Below are 14,117 nucleotides of genomic sequence, written 5' to 3' on the forward strand. Positions count from 1 at the left end.
CTCTATTCCTCAGCCTTTCCCATCTACAAATCCCTTTATTGGCTCCCAGTTCCCCAACGTATCCAATTCCTACTATTATCATTAATGTACAAAGCCGTCCATAATCTGCCTCCTTCATATATCTCCGAACTAATCTCCCATTACCTTCCAACACATTTTCTCCGGTCCTCTCAAGGCCTCCTTCTCTCCTCCACACTTATACGTTCCTCATTCAATCGCCTCCAAGACTTCTCCAGAGCATCCCCCATACTCTGGAATTCTGTGACCCAACACGTCTGATTAGCCACCAGTTTTGGAACTGTGAGACAGAACTTGAAAATGTATCTCTTCAAGAAAGCTTACAGCCTGCAATAACCCAGCTGCCACTTTAACACCCCCAGAGCTGCCGCAACCCCCCTAGCCTACTGTCTCCTTCCCAATTATCCAGTAGAATGTAAACCTGCAAGGACAGGGCCCTCTCCCTTCTGTACCAGTCTTTCATTGTTAGTTTGTTCACTGTAATTTATATTTGTATGTTACGCCCTCTCGTGTACAGCACCATGGAATCAATGGTGCTCTAAATACATTATATTTTATCAGACACTGGCTGTATGATCTCAGCCACATATGTTTGACTCAGAAAAATACTGCGGTTTCAGAGAAAAACACACTTTAAAATCCACCAGAGAACCAAGAGCATGGGTATCTAGTTGGACAGGCTTTTTCCAACCCGTCTGCTGGTGGTAACTCACAGGTTTCTCCTTAAACATTCATGCAAGGAAACCTGTCACTCAAGGTGAGTGGGCAGGAGTCCCAGCGATTTTTAAAGTATGTTGTTCTCTGAAATTTTTTCTCTCTTTATCTCGAGATGTGTGTGCAATCGACAGTTATTGTCAACTGTTCTACCCATAACAATAGGACACAATACCTGCTGATTGCAGAATAAGTCACCAGTGATAACCCTATAATGACCAGTCAATGACCTATAATGATCTGTCACTAATTGCAAAATGACTTCTTTGAAGTCTTCACGTACATTGTGACTTGCGATCATCTCTCGGAACGAGATGTGGTTCTCAAAGTATAAAAGGTCGGGGGACCCTAACCTAGCTTACACAGTGGCATTCATTAGTGGGATAAGCAGGAAAATCATGTTGATACTATATAACTCTGAGGAACATTGCAATCACAGTGCTACAACACCAAAAACATACAATATACATTTAGCACTGGGTACACTCTGCACAGCTCATTAGTGCTTCTGCTCTCTAGTGACATCAGGTGTCAGGATGGCCGAGCGGTCTAAGGCGCCAGACTCAAGAGGCATCTCTTCCCTAACTATGGGTGTTCTGGTCTCCGAATGGAGGCGTGGGTTCAAATCCCACTTCTGACACATCTTTTTTTTTTTTTTTTTTATAATTCTATATTTATTAGTAATTAATAATTTTAAGCGACATCCAGTATTTGCCTTCACAGTAATGTAATTCCCAGGAAGTTAAAAAATAAAAACCACTTGAGACCTCCATTTTTTTTATACCATGCAGATTAATTTTTTAGCAGTGAGAAAAAAACATAACATTCAGCAACTTACTGACATGATTAGAAAAAAAAAAATGTCAGAAGTGGGATTCGAACCCACGCCTCCAGGGGAGACTGCGACCTGAACGCAGCGCCTTAGACCGCTCGGCCATCCTGACAGCACTAATCTCTATCCTCATATCTGCAGACAAGGTACAGCTCACCAGAGAAAAACAACTTCTGTTCAATCTCCATTTCATACAATAATTACAGCACCCACATAAGCCAATCCTCGTTAGTATAGTGTTAAGTATTCCCGTGTGACCAATCTCTATTTCATACAATAATTACAGCACCCACATAAGCCAATCCTCGTTAGTATAGTAGTAAGTATACCCGCACCAGAGAAAAACGACTTCTGTTGAATCTCTATTTCATACAATAATTAGAGCACCCATATAAGCCAATCCTCGTTAGTATAGTGTTAAGTATCCCCGCACCAGAGAAAAACGACTTCTGTTGAATCTCTATTTCATACAATAATTACAGCACCCATATAAGCCAATCCTCGTTAGTATAGTGGTAAGTATCCCCGCCTGTCACGCGGGAGACCGGGGTTCGATTCCCCGACGGGGAGGTTGATTTTTTTTTTTTTTTAAATATACAAATCTAAATAAAACAACTCGTTTCACAACTTAAATTAACAATTTACATTATGGTATATACTGCAGATAAGTCATAAACTATTTTGTCATCCACCCCAAAATGTTACATCGGATGTAGAATGTCTCTAAATTCCTATTTTTGTAGGAAGCCACGTTTCTATCGCTTCATACAGTCATTAAAAATAAGTACTAATAAAATCAGATTACATATATTTTCTAATTAACTGTATAAACTTCAACATGAAGCACCTAGAATAACATAAGCTATACATATGTATAAGTTCATACAGAAGTATGTTTATTAAATGTATATACTGGTTTGATGGAGATCATTTACTGATCAATGACAAAGCCAAAACATCAAGGTCCCACCGAGATTTGAACTCGGATCGCTGGATTCAAAGTCCAGAGTGCTAACCATTACACCATGGAACCTCCATGTAGTCTGCAGCTCTACAGAAGTACTAATACTGCACTGCTGATGTCGGCTGCACAGATCACTACAACACACCTTTTTAGCTTTGTTCATTTCTGTGTTGTGTTTCTTTTACTGTAGCCGCAGCTGCAAGTGTCATGGCTGTTAGACAGCTGTGACACATGCAGAGATTGCATGGACAGGTGCTCGCTGAAAGGGTTAATGAAACATACTCACTCAACACTAGTGGCTACCATTTATTCTCATGACAAACACAATTTTGTTTCAATAATTTAAAATTACAGCGCTGCACATATACAGACGAACAAAATTACCACTTTGTCTCACCAGTAGTAAAATATTTACAATCCTGCTATTATGCTGTTGATTGTTTTAGAGAAAGGATTTTGTCTCTGTAAGTTATTATACTAATGGGTGTTGCTTCTCCCTTTAGGTAAACAGAATGGTCGTCTGTTATGTAACATGGCACCTGGCAAATTTGACCTTGACGCCATGTTACTGGAGGCTATAGTCGCTGGGTTCCCGAGGGACCACATGAGAGACTGCTATTGTAGTGGAGTGCCGAACCAATAGGCTAAAATTATTTCTGCTCAATATTAATATTTAAATACTAATATTAATTTTATCAATTAATATGGAGCAGAATTAAAGGGGCTATCCACTACTCCGACAAACCCTTCTCAATCACCAGGCTTTCCCCTTATACAATAATAACAGCTATACTCCCCTATGGTGCAGGCACCATTCCAGCGGTGTTGGGGTTGCGTGACATTGTTATGTCACGCAATCACTGCAGCCAATCAGCGGCTGCTTCACTCTCCCTCTGAATGTTTGATTTGTCAGAAGGAGTGAAGTCAGAGCTTCCGCAGCGATCTCAACCTTTTTAAGTCTGTTGACTACCTTCTATTGCTACTACAACCCCTGGCAAAAATTATGGAATCACCGGGCTCGGAGGATGTTCATTCAGTTGTTTAATGTTGTTGAAAAAAAGCAGATCACAGACATTGCACAAAACTAAAGTAAATTTCAAATGGCAACTTTATGGCTTTAAGAAACACTAAAAGAAATCAAGATTAAAAATGTGGTACTCAGTAAGGGTAATTTTTTTCAGACCAAGCAGAGGGAAAAAAATTATGGAATCATGAAAAACAAACATACAAAAGAACATTCCAATACATCACTAGTATTTTGTTGCACCACCTCTGGCTTTAATAACGGCTTGCAGTCTCTGAGGCATGGACTTAATGAGTCACAAACAGTACTCTTCATCAATCTGGCTCCAACTTTCTCTGATTGCTGTTGCCAGATCAGCTTTACAGGTTGGAGCCTTGTCATGGACCATTTTCTTCAACTTCCACCAAAGATTTTCAACTGGATTGAGATCCGGACTATTTGCGTGGATGCCGGGTGTGACGCGGGGGGTAACCCCATCCACAACCCAGCAGCCACCGCGGGGACCCCAGTGCTGAGTCACGCCTCACTTGTCATGACATCAGCGCGGGGTCCACGTGATGCCTGTGAGCGGCCACCGATAACGCTGCTCACAGGCATTATCTGCAACATAAAGTATTTACAAAAAGTCTTAGGGGCCCGGGGGGATACATTGGGGGGTAATGTAAAGCAGTGTACAACTTGTTTAAAGAGGCAACCAAGCTGACACAACGTTAGTTTAGTCTTACCCCCTTTTAGATCTTCCAATGGTGCTCTAAAATTAAATAATATTGCCATAATTTAAGCATATTCTAGCAGAAAAGACATACAAAAAAAAATATATATATCTCTTGACCAGATTGCTGGGAAGCTCTTGACAACTGCAACTCAGGATTTGGAATAGCACAGTGCAGACATGCTGAAGGAGCCTAAAGATCTCCACCCATCATCTAAATTATTTACTGTCAAGAGAGCTTACAGATGGCTTTAGGGGCTCCGATGCTTTATAACTAGAGATAAGGGTTTTCATTCAGATAATAAGATGCACAGAAGGCATCTGAGTAATTTGTAACAGCTGCTAATGAGCTCTTAGGCGATACCTCTGTATGTCGAGCAACTTGTATATTGACAGTAATGGCAACCTTTTTATTTGTACTGAAACCCCCTCCATTACTGAGATGCACACATTTATATCAACATTACCACTCATACTTGTGGAAAGTGGCCAATTGTCCATCTACATATATTTTCTTGAAACTTCTCATGGTAGGTCGGGGTCTCACAAAAGGTCAGACTCTTATCGAATGTACTTTTAAAGACCCGTCTAAGTGTCAAAAATTTATATTAGATTAAAAAAAAAACATCACTGGGACCTAAAAAAACTGGCAGAAACATTATTGTGTGTATAAACTTTATCCTTTAATTCATTTTCTTATGTCTGCGAATGCATGTTCTCCATAATGACTTTATATTGTGCTATCACATTAGCCAACCCAATCACAATTTCTGCTGCAAAGCAGAATTTGAAAGGTAAGTTATAGGTTGCGGCTTCCACAGGGACGTAACTATAATAGGTGTAGGGGTTGTAATCGCACCCGGGCACTGGAGACTCTTTGCCCCATATGAAAAGACCATTACTATTAAAGATCTGTGTTAGTTGGGGGCCCGATTAGATATTTTGCATTGGGGCCCACAAACTTCAAGTTAAGCCACTGGGCTTCAGGTGATTTTACATTAAATACACAATTTCTAGAGTGTTAAGAGTATTTTTAAAGAACAACTTTAGAGTTGTTCAAGGTTGTCAGCACAAATAGTGACACCTACAGGAATAAATAGACAAAAAAAAAATCCTAATGAGGAGGCGTGTACAAGCAAATTAGATTTAGAACCTGTAGTTTGTCTAATGAAATACGTTGCTAATATTTAGTATATTTAATTTGATACAGCATAGTAACATGTTATAACCTGCTTAAAAAAACAAACAAAAAAGAACCCTTAGGTTTCGGATAAGTTTGTGCTAAAGGTGTATTTCTCGTAAAAGTGATCCGTAGTCGGCAGGATTCGAACCTGCGCGGGGAAACCCCAATGGATTTCAAGTCCATCGCCTTAACCACTCGGCCACGACTACATCACGTCTTTCCCTGACTGCTACAAAATTTCCATTACCTGTCCAGGTGGCATGCCTAACACTGAAAAGCAAATGTCTCAAAGAGGAAATGTGAACTAGTTTTCTTCTTATTTTCACAATGTAACACACTAGACATTAAAGTAACTTGAAAGCATACACATAAAACATTCAAGCTCTCAAAATACAATGTAACAGATCGCATCAATCAGTGGTGTGGGCAGGGTTATACACAACTCAGCATTTAGAGTTCTGCAGCAGAGAAAACTGTGATTCTATCAAAACTGCTGCACCCAGTAAACTAAGTGCAATATTGCTGGAATCAGGGTCTCTGTCCCTACAACATGGTGCTCTCAGATGGGATAGCAAAAACCTGCTGATAGTTTCCCTTTAAATATAACATTCACACACATAAAGCTATTTTATACTGTACACAAATTACTCAGCTATATACACTGCTCAAAAAAATAAAGGGAACACTTAAACAACAGAATATAACTCCAAGTAAATCAAACTTCTGTGAAATCAAACTGTCCACTTAGGAAGCAACACTGATTGACAATCAATTTCACATGCTGTTGTGCAAATGGAATGGACAATAGATGGAAATTATTGGCAATTATCAAGACACCCTCAATAAAGGAGTGTTTCTGCAGGAGGGACCTGGGGGGATACATGGGAGGATAATCTAAAGTACAGCACAACCCCTTTAAGAGAGACTACCAGGGGGGGCTCTACTTTCTGGTCCATTCTCAATACATTGAAAATGGAAAGAAAAAAAAAAACCTGTGCAGCCAAATACTGGCTGCAGCGGATTCCTACATTAGCCAGTGATTGGCATCTCCTGAGTGTCAAGATGGGACCAAGAAATAGAGACCAGTAGGGTAAGCGTCAGAACAGGAATTGTGGGGATTTGTGAGGGTGACTACAACTCCTTTGGTTAAAAAAAAAAAAAACAACAATCTGCTTCCTTTGGGAAAATAAGTTTTACCTTTGGTCGAAAATATGGTTTAAACCGAGCCTTATTGGCTTTTCAAAACTAAAGCATATACCATAAGCAGCGAAGACGCCACAAATGTGCGCATTATCTGTATGGTAAGTTTAACAATAAAAAAAAAATTACAAAAATGCTGAAATTTGGATACGTTTTCAATCTGTGCCTAGTAACACACCCTTTAAAAAAACAAAACACATCTTCTGAATGCCTGTTAAATAAATGGCCCTAAAGTCTATAATTAACAAATAAAACTAACTAAAAGGCAACCTGATGACATACTCATGCCCCATTTAGACGGACTGAATGCGGACGTTAAACGTAAGATGATCAGAATATGCAGGCCGATCGGTGGTCGTTTAATAGCCCAGGCCGACCACACGTCTATGCACACAGAAGGCATAGTCAGATGCTTGTATAAATCCGAGACTGTACTGCAATGCTGGGACTGGCTGCAGCTCTCCAGACCTGAGCGTGACCGAAGCATAGAAATACACTGCTCAAAAAAAATAAAGGGAACACTTAAACAACAGAATATAACTCCAAGTAAATCAAACTTCTGTAAAATCAAACTGTCCACTTAAGAAGCAACACTGATTGACAATCAATTTCACATGCTGTTGTGCAAATGTAATAGACAATAGATGGAAATTATTGGCAATTATCAAGACACCCTCAATAAAGGAGTGGTTCTGCAGGTGGGGACCACAGACCACATCTCAGTACCAATGCTTTCTGGCTGATGTTTTGGTCTCTTTTGAATGTTGGTTGTGCTTTCACACTCGTGGTAGCATGAGACGGACTCTACAGTCATGGCCAAAAGTTTTGAGAATGACACCAAAATTTTATTTTCACATGATCTGCTGGCCTCTGGTTTTTATTAGTGTTTGTCTGATGTTTATATCACATACAGAAATATAATTGCAATTATATTATGAGTACCAATAGGTTATATTGACAGTTAGAATGAGTTAATGCAGCAAGTCAATATTTGCAGTGTTGCCCCTTCTTCTTCAAGACCTCTGTAATTCTCCCTGGCATGCTCTCAATCAACTTTTGGACCAAATCCTGACTGATAGCAGTCCATTCTTGCATAATTAATGCTTGCATTTTGCCAGAATTTGTTGGTTTTTGTTTGTCCACCCGTCTCTTGATGATTGACCACAAGTTCTCAATGGGATTAAGATCTGGGGAGTTTCCAGGCCATGGACCCAAAATCTCTATGTTTTGCTCCATGAGCCATTTAGTTATCACCTTTGCTTTATGGCAAGGTGCTCCATCATGCTGGAAAAGGCATTGTTGGGCGCCAAACTGCTCTTGGACGGTTGGGAGAAGTTGCTCTTGGAGGACATTCTGGTACCATTCTTTATTAAAGGCTGTGTTTTTAGGCAAGACTGTGAGTGAGCCGATTCCCTTGGCTGAGAAGCAACCCCACACATGAATGGTTTCAGGATGCTTTACAGTTGGCATGAGACAAGACTGGTGGTAGCGCTCACCTCTTCTTCTCCGAATAAGCGGTTTTCCAGATGTCCCAAACAATCGAAAAGGGGATTCATCAGAGAAAATGACTTTGCCCCAGTCCTCAGCAGTCCACTCCCTTTACCTTTTGCAGAATATCAGTCGGTCCCTGATGTTTTTTCTGGAGAGAAGTGGCTTCTTTGCTGCCCTCCTTGAAACCAGCCCTTGCTCAAAGAGTCTCCACCTCACAGTGCGTGCAGAAGCACTCACACCAGCCTGCTGCCATTCCTGAGCCAGCTCGGCACTGCTGGTAGTCCGATCCCGCAGCTGAAACAGTTTTAAGATACGGTCCTGATGCTTGCTGGTCTTTCTTGGGCGCCCTGGAGCCTTTTTGACAACAATGGAAGCTCTCTCCTTGAAGTTCTTGATGATGCGATAGATTGTTGACTGAGGTGCAATCTTTGTAGCTGCGATACTCTTCCCTGTTAGGCCATTTTTGTGCAGTGCAATGATGGCTGCACGTGTTTCTTTAGAGATAACCATAGTTAACTGAAGAGAAACAATGATACCAAGAACCAGCCTCCTTTTAAAGTGTCCAGTGATGTCATTCTTACTTAATCATGACTGATTGATCGCCAGCCCTGTCCTCATCAACACCCACACCTGTGTTAATGGATCAATCACTAAAACGATGTTAGCTGCTCGCTCCTTTTAAGGCAGGACTGCAATGATGTTGAAATGTGTTTTGGGGGTTAAAGTTCATTTTCTGGGCAAATATTGACTTTGCAAGTACAGTAATTGCTGTTAAGCTGATCACTCTTTGACATTCAGGAGTATATGCAAATTGCCATTACAAAAAATGAAGCAGTAAACTTTGGAAAAATTACTATTTGTCTCATTCTCAATACTTTTGGCCATGACTGTACAACCCACAGAAGTTGCTCAGGTAGTGCAGCTCATCCAGGAGGGCACATCAATGCAAGCTGTGGCAAGAAGGTTTGCTGTGTCTGTCAGCGTAGTGTCCAGAGGCGCTACCAGGAGACAGGCCAGTACACCAGGAGACGTGGAGGGGGCCATAGGAGGGCAATAACCCAGCAGCAGGACCGCTACCTCCGCCTTTGTGCAAGGAGGAAGGGGAGGAGCACTGCCAGAGCCCTGCAAAATGACCTCCAGCAGGCCACAAATGTGCATGTGTCTGCACAAACAGTTAGAAACCGACTCCATGAGGGTGGTATGAGGGCCCGACGTCCACAGCCCAACACCGTGCAGGACGTTTGGCATTTGCCACAGAAGACCAGGATTGGCAAAATTGCCACTGGCGCCCTGTGCTCTTCACAGATGAAAGCAGGTTCACACTGAGCACATGTGACAGATGTGACGGAGTCTGGAGACGCTGTGGAGAGCGATCTGCTGCCTGCAACATCCTTCAGCATGACCGGTTTGGCAGTGGGTCAGTAATGGTGTGGGGTGGCATTTCTTTGGAGGGAAGCACAGCCCTCCATGTGCTCGCCAGAGGTAGCCTGACTGCTAGTGTTGAGCGATACCTTCCGATATCAGGAAATATCGTATCGGATTGGATCGGGCCGATACCCAAAAAGTATCGGATATCGCCGATTCCGATACCGGAAACCAATGCAAGTCAATGGGACACAAATATCGGAATGAAAATAAACCCTTTCTTTCCTTGTAGGTTAATTCTACATGAAGTAAAACAACTAAGAATAATGTAGAATGACATGAAAAGCCGGCAATTCATCAGCGGCATTCACCGGTACCCGACAATTTACAACAGAAAGAATAGAGCTTCACACATAGATTAGGTAGATAGAACCATGTCAGTCACATATATATGAAGTACAGTGCCAGTGTTGCTTACTGTACTTGTCATTTAGTGTAAAGGATTTATTTTAAAAAATATTAGTGTTTTCGTGCACCGTCTCTTTAAAAAAGCCGGCCGGCAATTCAGCAGCGGTACCTGACAATTTATAACAGACAGAATAGAGCTTCACACATAGATTAGATAGATAGAAACATGTCAGTCACATATATATGAAGTACTGTGACAGTGTTGCTTACTGTACTTGTCATTTAGTGTAAAGGATTTATTTAAAAAAATATTAGTGTTTTCGCGCACCGTCTCTTTAAGAAAGCCGGCCGGCAATTCAGCATCTGTACCCGACAATTTAGAATAGAAAGAATAGAGAATCACACATAGATTAGATAGATAGAAACATGTCAGTCACATATATATGAAGTACAGTGACAGTGTTGATTACTGTACTTGTCATTTAGTGTTAAAATAAAGGATTTATTTAAAAAAAAATTGGCGTGGGGTTCCCCTTAATTTTAGGCTCTAGCGGAGGTTAAGCAGACAGCTGGGGCAGATGTTTGAAGCCTGGGAAGGGGGTAATACCCACGGAGCTTCCCAGGCTACTAATATCAGCCCCCAGCTGAATACCTAGCCTTTACTAGCTATTAAAATGGGGGAACCCCCCCAAAAAAATAACGTGGGGTCCCCCCTAATTTAATAGCTAGCAAAGGCTAGGCAGACAGCTGGGGGCTGATTTTAATAGCCCAGGAAGGGTGCCATGAATATTGGCCCCCTCCCAGGCTAGAAACACCAGCCGTCAGCCGCCCCAGAAATGGCGCATCCATAGGATGCGCCAATTCTGGCACTTAGCCTCGCTCTTCCCACTGCCCTGTAGCGGTGGCAGTGGGGTAATAGGGCTGGGGTTGATGTCAGCTTATAATGCCAGATGACATCAAGCCCAGGTTAGTAATGGAGAGGCGTCTATAAGACACCCCCATTACTAACCCCATAGTCAAAGTTAAAGAAAAACAAACACCCAGAATAAAGTCCTTTAATTGAAATAAACACACAATTCTTTATTGTTCTAAATTAAACCATACTTACCAGCACGCCCATTCCAGCTGAAGCCAACGATCTCCTGCAATAAAAGAAAAATAATAAACCAACATCATCCTTACCTTTCGATGGTTCCCAGGACAGCTCCAGCTCTGCTACATCGAGATGACAGGCTGGACCGCAGCAGAACGCTGCCATCCAGCCTGTCATCCCGCAGACACTGAGAAGCGCAGGCATGCTTGCGCTCCTCAGTGTCTCTCTGTGACGTCATCCAGATGAGCCGAGTTCATGTCCAATGAACTCAGCTCACCTCATGCACGTCACTGACAGCGTGGGAGAATTCTCCTGCACTCAGCGCTTCAGCGTGAGAATTCTCCCACGCTGTCAGTGACATACATGAGGTGAGGTCATGTCCAATGAACTCAGCTCAGCTCATGCACGTCACTGACAGCGTGGGAAAATTCTCACGCTGAAGCGCTGAGTGCAGGAGAATTTTCCCACGCTGTCAGTGACGTGCATGAGGTGAGCTGAGTTCATTGGACATGACCTCGGCTCATCTTTATGCCGTCACAGCCAGACACTGAGGAGTGGAAGCATGCCTGCGCTTCTCAGTGTCTGCGGGATGACAGGCTGAATGGCAGCGTTCTGCTGCGGTCCAGCCTGTCATCTCGATGTAGCAGAGCTGAAGCTGTCGTGGGAACCATGGAAAGGTAAGGATGAGGTTGCTTTATTATTTTACTTTTATTGCAGGAGATCGTTGGCTTCAGCTGGAATGGGCGTGACGGTAAGTATGGTTTAATTTAGAACAATAAAGAATTGTGTCTTTATTTCAATTAAAGGACTTTATTCTGGGTGTTTGTGTTTTTTTAAATACTTTACTAGAAATTCATGGTGGTCATGTCTAATATTGGCGTGACCCCATGAGTTTCGGGCTTAGGGCCAGCTGATAATGCCAAGCTGGCCTTAACCCCTTTATTACCCAGTGAGCCACCGCACCAGGGCCCTGGATGAGTTGGGTACAGCGCCAGAAGATGGCGCTTCTATGAACGCGCCATTTTCTGGGGCGGCTGCGGACTGCAATTTGCAGCGGGGGTGGCCCAGAAAGCTTGGGTCTCCCTGCGCTGCGGATTCCAGCCCCCAGCTGCCTAGTTGTACCTGGCTGGGCACAAAAATAGGGCGAAGCCCCACGCATTTTTTTTTTTAATTATTTCATGAAATTCATGGAATAATTAAGAAAAAAAGGGCTTCCCTATATTGTTGTGTCCAACCAGGTACAAATAGGCAGCTGGTGGTTGGGGGCAGCCCATTCCTGCCTGCTGTACCTGGCTGGACACAAATATAGTGCGAAGCCCCACGTCAATTTTTTTTTAATTATTTCATGAAATAATTTTTTTAAAAAAGGGCTTCCCTATATTGTTGTGTCCGGCCAGGTACAAATAGGCAGCTGGTGGTTGGGGGCAGCCCATTCCTGCCTGCTGTACCTGGCTGGACACAAATATAGGGCGAAGCCCCACATCAATTTTTTTTAAAATAAATCCTTTATTTTAACACTAAATGACATTTGAGGAGTTAATAAAGATGCAGTCCCTAAATTATTATTTATTTTTTAATTAATTTTTCCCAAAACTTTTGACGTGGGCTTCGCCATATTTTTGTATGCCAGCCAGGTACAGCATCCAGCTTCTATGAACGCGTCATTTTCCGGGGTGGCTGTGGACTGCAATTTTCAGCTGGGGGGGGGGGGGGGGGCAGAAAGCTTGGGCCTCCCTGCGCTGCAGATTCCATCCCCCAGCCGCCTAGTTGTACCTGGCTGGACACAAAAATAGGGAGAAGCTTCACGTATTTTTTTTTTTTAATTATTTCATGAAATTCATGAAATAATTAAGAAAAAAAGGGCTTCCCTATATTGTTGTGTCCAACCAGGTACAAATAGGCAGCTGGTGGTTGGGGGCAGCCCGTTCCTGCCTGCTGTACCTGACTGGACACAAATATAGGGCGAAGCCCCACATAATTTTTTTTTAATTATTTCATGAATTTCCTGAAATAATTAAAAAAAAAATTGACGTGGGGCTTTGCACTATATTTGTGTCCAGCCAGGTACAGCAGGCAGGAACGGGCTGCCCCCAACCACCAGCTGCCTATTTGTACCTGGTTGGACACAACAATATAGGGAAGCCCTTTTTTTAATTATTCCATGAATTTCATGAAATAATAAAAAAAAAAAAAAAACGTGGAGCTTCTCCCTATTTTTGTGTCCAGCCAGGTACAACTAGGCAGCTGGGGGCTGGAATCTGCAGCGCAGGGAGGCCCAAGCTTTCTGCCCCACCCCCGCTGAAAATTGCAGTCCGCAGCCGCCCCAGAAAATGGCGCGTTCATAGAAGCTGGATGCTGTACCTGGCTGGCATACAAAAATATGGCGAAGCCCACGTCAAAAGTTTTGGGAAAAATTAATTAAAAAATAAATAATAATTTAGGGACTGCATCTTTATTAACTCCTCAAATGTCATTTAGTGTTAAAATAAAGGATTTAAAAAAAAAATGGCGTGGGATCCCCCATAACTTTAGTCTCTAGCGGAGGTTAAGCAGACGGCTGGGGCAGATGTTTGAAGCCTGGGAAGGGGGTAAAACCCACGGAGCTTCCCAGGCTACTAATATCAGCCCCCAGCTGAATACCTAGCCTTTACTAGCTATTAAAATGGGGGACCCCCCCCCCCCCAAAAAAAAATGACATGGGGTCCCCCCTATTTTAATAGCTAGCAAAGGCTAGGCAGACAGCTGGGGGCTGATATTAATAGCCCAGGAAGGGTGCCATGAATAATGGCCCCCTCCCAGGCTAGAAACACCAGCCGTCAGCCGCCCCAGAAATGGCGCATCCATAGGATGCGCCAACTCTGGCACTTAGCCTCGCTCTTCCACGCTGCCCTGGTGCGGTGGCAGGGGGTAATAGTGGTGGGGTTCATGTCAGCGCCAGCTGCCATGAAGCCCAGGTTAGTAATGATGGGCGTCTATAAGACACCCCCATTACTAATCTACAAAGTGTTAAAAAGAAAAAACACACTACACCCAGAAAAAAATAATTTATTTGAAATAAAACACACCATTTTATTTAATTCTTAGTTTACTAAAAATAATAGTTACCTGTCCAC

At 42.7% G+C, this 14,117-nt stretch overlaps 5 non-coding genes across 5 annotated transcripts; 2 read left to right on the forward strand and 3 right to left on the reverse strand.

Moving 5' to 3' along the window:
* Window positions 1-1,262: 1,262 nt before the first annotated feature.
* Window positions 1,263-1,372, forward strand: TRNAL-CAA (transfer RNA leucine (anticodon CAA)). Its single transcript has 2 exons — window positions 1,263-1,300; window positions 1,327-1,372. It is a non-coding gene; the product is annotated as a tRNA-Leu (tRNA).
* Window positions 1,373-1,593: 221 nt separating this feature from the next.
* TRNAL-CAG (transfer RNA leucine (anticodon CAG)) lies at window positions 1,594-1,676 on the reverse strand. The gene has a single exon. It is a non-coding gene; the product is annotated as a tRNA-Leu (tRNA).
* Window positions 1,677-2,062: 386 nt separating this feature from the next.
* Window positions 2,063-2,134, forward strand: TRNAD-GUC (transfer RNA aspartic acid (anticodon GUC)). Its single transcript has one exon. It is a non-coding gene; the product is annotated as a tRNA-Asp (tRNA).
* Window positions 2,135-2,525: 391 nt separating this feature from the next.
* On the reverse strand, window positions 2,526-2,597 carry TRNAQ-UUG (transfer RNA glutamine (anticodon UUG)). The gene has a single exon. It is a non-coding gene; the product is annotated as a tRNA-Gln (tRNA).
* A 2,977-nt stretch (window positions 2,598-5,574) lies between these two features.
* Window positions 5,575-5,656, reverse strand: TRNAS-UGA (transfer RNA serine (anticodon UGA)). The gene has a single exon. It is a non-coding gene; the product is annotated as a tRNA-Ser (tRNA).
* Window positions 5,657-14,117: the final 8,461 nt, after the last annotated feature.

Source organism: Phyllobates terribilis, unplaced genomic scaffold (assembly GCF_046119375.1).
Source record: "Phyllobates terribilis strain yellow unplaced genomic scaffold, ASM4611937v1 Scaffold_13__5_contigs__length_258822181, whole genome shotgun sequence".
Lineage (NCBI taxonomy): Eukaryota > Metazoa > Chordata > Amphibia > Anura > Dendrobatidae > Phyllobates > Phyllobates terribilis.